This window comes from Rhipicephalus microplus, chromosome 3, assembly GCF_043290135.1.
Source record: "Rhipicephalus microplus isolate Deutch F79 chromosome 3, USDA_Rmic, whole genome shotgun sequence".
NCBI lineage: Eukaryota > Metazoa > Arthropoda > Arachnida > Ixodida > Ixodidae > Rhipicephalus > Rhipicephalus microplus.
The window spans coordinates 89138331-89143270 of record NC_134702.1 but is presented as its reverse complement, the minus strand read 5'-3'; the positions used below and the strand labels follow the sequence as shown (position 1 = coordinate 89143270).

Genomic DNA, 4940 nt, shown 5'->3' with positions numbered 1-4940 from the left:
AAAGAGTGCCCACTTCACCGAAAAAAAATTCTGCCTGCGCTCCCAGAGAAAAGCGCATTGCCTCAAAACAGAAGTGTGTATGTGAACGTTCTCGCGCGCACAGAAATCTTATATTGAAATCGCTTAGGACTCAAATGATGGTAGCCGCAATCTCTTTTGCTAGGCATGGCCCGAAACACGGAGGAAGGAAAAAGGTAAGGAGAGGGCATGCCCAGCCGGCGCAGGGCGTAAAAAATGTGGCGGAAATGACATCATGGCGGCCATATACAGTAGGCAATATGGCGGCGTTGTTATGGTTACGTGTTGCGCAGTGAAGTTGGTCTAGCAGTGAGCGGCCGCGGCTGGTGGCGGAACATAGAGAAAGAAGAAGACAAGAGAGGACACTCCGCAAAACCTGGCCTTAGGAAGTGCGTCACGATTACGTAACCAACTAGTGCTCTCATCAAACGTCAGAGGGCGCAAGCGCAAAAAAAAACAGTTATAATCAATGCAACAGAATTGTTTTCACAAAATAATAATTACACGCCCAAATTAAGTATGTTCTTTATACATAAAACAATTTATTTAACACACCTTACGCGATTATTTTTCTTCAGCCGTACTGTCATAAACACCATCTACCCAGCGACAAGCCCATGCATAACTGACAGCGAGAAGCTTTCGTCGCTTTCGTCAACGTCAGCGTTTTCAAGCGTGAGATAACAGGTGAGGCACGTTTTCAAGCGAAGCTTGTTGAATGACATGTTGTTGGTCTTGTTCGGTCATTTTTTTCAGAAAACGGTTACACCTGTGCGAATAAGACACCATGCAACAAACATAGAAAGATGCACACACACACACGTTGCGCTTCGTGTGTGCGAGTTTGTTTCTTACGTGGCGTCTCACTCACGCAGTTGTAACCTTTTTCTGAAGCTTGTAAGGACTGGGAGGTTCGCTAAAAAGAAAGTTTGTGGCTCTATGCGGCGGCTAGACGGGAACATTGTGCAACGTATGCAGTACAGCAAAGGCGGCACGGCGTCAAGCCGAGGCGACGCGTGCTGCGTCTGCCACGGACGCGAGCGTCTGTGCGCTGAGCATAGCTGGGCAGCTAGGTCATAGGCTCGGTGGCTCGGTGCAAAATATTGAGAAGCGTTCGCTGGGCCTCGCATGCTTCACGACGCGTTTCCCGAAGGCTCGCAACACGAATAATTCTTGGTGTGCCGGAGGCAAATCTGGACTAGCCAAGTGGCCATCATCTTCGTTTCTTCGCTAGCCTTGTGCCACTAGTGCAAGCTGCCCGCAAATTTTTTTAACGTTTCCAATCTAATTTTACCGCACAAATTTCAACTACGATTTTTCTTCCCAATGTACTGTGCCGATACTGCGTACGCACGAAGGTGTTCTAAAGTTCCCAGGCCGCGATACCATTGCATTACAAGGGATAGCGGCCTGGAAACTTCTGAAGATCTTTGTACGTGGTCTTGACGTCTATCTTTGTAAGTCAGAGTTTTATGGGTCAGAGATGTATCACTGGTTTTGTATTGTGCATCGATTAGCTAATCATTCAAAGGGGTTTGTTGGTACACTTATAACGTGCACATATCTTTTTCGTAATTTGACAGCGAAGCATCCACTTACTAACATTTTAAGACCGCGCTGATGCCATGCCGTCCGGCGGTCCAAGCTACGGCAGCTACTGCTGTGTATCGTGGTGCTTCAACAATGGCAGAACCTACAAGAAGACTGGGACGAGTTTCTTCCGCATACCACGAGACGGCAGGTGTGTTAAAGCTTTTGTATGGTTTGCATGTCTTTAGGCTTACTGTTCGTACTTGCTCCGTGAGGGTAACAATAAAAAATCACTATTCAAGCACTTCCCCTTTCAGCTGGTAGTTCATTGCCAATGCAGGATGAAAGCATGGATGCAGTATGCTGGACGCGATGATCTCCTTAGTAAGCCGGCCAGCCTATTGTACGCAACGTACAGGGTTTGTAGCGACCATTTTACTGCTCAGAGTTTCATGGACCCTGGGCACACAAGGCTTACAAGAATGTCTGTTCCCAGTGTGCAACCAGCTGCCCCATGTAAGTGATTGACTGAAACTCAAATATGTGTAATAGCATACACTTGTATTGAATCAGTGGCGACAGTTAACCGCGAAGATCTTTGTAGCCGGTGGAGAAACCTCACTGTAGAAGTAACACTTGGAAAGTCTTAAATTTTGTGAACTATGGGCTATTACCTTCCTAACAGCAGCCTTACGTTTCTGTCGTTTTTTGATGCTCTTAACCAGCGCAACTTGTTTTGAAAGACTTTCAAGGTCTATTTCACGTTATCTTCAAGCCTGAGTGCACATGTACATATACCTTTCATCGGTGAAAGCTGGCACTGTTGATAATTCCAAAAATCACAAATTACTTGTTTCCTAGTTGGTGCCTTCTCTTTTCCTCCACGTTCGACCAATTTGCGCATTTGAAAGAGCTGTTTAAGTTTCCCCATGCTACAAGCTTTGTAACTTGTACCAACTGCACATATATGCACGTTCTCCGAGCGTCGCTTCAAATAGTGACTGTGACATGACTGCAGAAGCTGCACTGCAAGGTGCGGATGAGCTTCAGTTTGTGTTATTTTAAGCCTCTTACTGACACATCATCGTAATTTCATTTCTTCAGTACCTGCGGTAGAGGCTTCAAAAAGCGGCTTCCACACATTGAGGTGCCCCGATGAACAGGGTGCGTTCAGTGTCGCGATTTCTTTTTTTTTTTTTTACCCAAATTGACTGTTTACCAAACCTCTGCAGGTGGCAGCTCCCTTGTAGCTGGTGAAAGAATTTCTGTTGACTTCGTCTTGCCGGAGAAAACCTTAACCAGTCGTTCAGCTGTCACAAAAGGAACTTGTGTGACCGGTAAGTTGTATGTTCACTTCAACACCAGAGTGGATTGATATTGAGACTTCCGCAGGCCGCTCGCAAGATTGTTCCGACAGCACTGTCCGAGACACTGAACAAGCTTCACAAGACCCTCCAGAAGATGTCTCCGCCAACAGCTCCACGTCTGAGTGCCCTAGAGAAAATGGTGACTATGCTTTTATTGCAGCTGTTTTTAATGTGCTATTTTATATTTAGGACATTCTGAGGAAACTATCCTCAAAAGGGCACTACGTGTGCACTTACAAAATGTAAGGGTGGGCTCTCAGTGATTTTAATTTTTTTTGTGCGTTGTCAACATTGTGAATGGTTTGTTTTTAGGTAGTGGAATCGAAAACTTTGCACCACAGAAAGTTGTGCACCTTGGGTCTGAAAGAGCGAGGAAAGTGCTCGTATGGGATTAGTTGTTCTTCGCTTTTACATCCATGTTTTTGTTTATTGCAGTGCGTTCCTGTGTGCCAGCGACAATGTCTCCATCAATGAAGTACAAGCAAACCATTAAACATCTGCAAGCCAAAGTGCAGCGTATCAGCACAGCGGAAAACTATCAAAAGACTGCGGAGACAGCCTCACCAAACTAACCATTCATTCGTTGCATACATTGTTTTGGTTACCCGCTATGAGGAGTAGGGACACTGTGTATTCGCTTGAAGTGATTTGCATAACCTTAAAAAGAATGTTGGTTATCCTGTCGGTATTTTTGTAGCAAATGCGGGCAAACTGTACACTTTACTGTGGGTCGCTTGATCACTGTGTATGCTTTATCTCTCCAGCTCAAGTAATATATCGATAACAAAACCGCTTGTTGAAATGTCTTCGAGCGGGTAAGGAACACAGTATGAAGTGGGCACAGTTCACGTTATCACGCTTTTTGTATTTTAGCTTCTCATCAACCTCCTCATCTCGCCCATCAAAATTTTCAAAAGAATACCCAAACTTGTAGCGTTTGATGGGGCTGTGGACGCTGCCATTTTATTTTTATATAGCTTGTGAGTGATAACGTACGATGTAGAGCCTTTGTGAAAAATAATGAGCCAGTGGTCTCCTTCTGCTATTTATTAGCCCTGTAATACCGCTCTCGTAACACCAATTAAGGTCCACAATTCGGGATAAGTGATGACTACAATCTATTTTAGCTCGCAAGCGTCATAGCAACACCCAGACGCAAATCACTTAGGATCTTAAGTTTTTGATGATAAGAAGAGCCACAAGACCTGCCAGTGTTGTAGCATAAAGTTTGTCTTTCACGTAGTGAGCAAGCTGCAAAGCTCTACCTTTCTGAGGACAAGCAGGCATCAAGTCTGCTTTTTTTTTTCATTTTGGGCTAGCTGTTCTTAAGCACAGCCAGTACAGTGCAGGTTTGCCTTTCTGCTATATTGTGTCGTGTGGTTTCTGTGCACTCTTTTTTTCTATGCATTATTTTGGTTAACCCCAGGCGTGATTCGCGACTTCATTGCTGTGTATATGTCACTTCTTCCTTCTTCTTCAGCATTGTGCGCTGTGTTTTTGCCATAGATCCTTACTTACCCACGGGCCCGGTGTGTCATACTTGACCAGCTTCTCGGCTTCTGCCAACTCTAGCGATGTGTGCGTTGTCTGTGTTCTCTCTGTATTTGTTACAATATTTGTTACAATTTATTTGTAAGGCGAGATGCATTTGTTGTCTACCTTTGTCATATTGTGCTTTTTATATTCTCAGACTCTACCTTGCCTTTGAATAAAACATTGCGGATACTCTGTCTCTTTGACTGATATATACATTGATCACTTGTTCCAAAAGAACAAGTGATCAACAAGTGAACAAAAGAACAAGAACAAGCGCGATGAATAAAATCGTAGTGAATTATCACTACCTGCACCTCTCTTTATTATAACTTAATCGAAATAAAAATAAAAACTCAAAATTTGCGCCAGTGAAACCGAAACAGGAAGCGCACGCCACTTGCTCTCACCAACCACCAGGTGTGCTAGGGTCGAATGGGCCGCTGGGGTCTACGGGAGTGTCCACTCTTCACCTTTTTTTATTGGCATATG

General features: G+C 44.5%; 1 long non-coding RNA gene across 1 annotated transcript; it reads left to right on the top strand.

Moving 5' to 3' along the window:
• Nucleotides 1-2618: 2618 nt before the first annotated feature.
• Nucleotides 2619-4645, top strand: LOC142803824 (uncharacterized). The gene is made up of 3 exons (XR_012894316.1): nucleotides 2619-2712; nucleotides 2781-3054; nucleotides 3351-4645. It is a non-coding gene; the product is annotated as an uncharacterized LOC142803824 (long non-coding RNA).
• The last annotated feature ends 295 nt before the right edge of the window (nucleotides 4646-4940 follow it).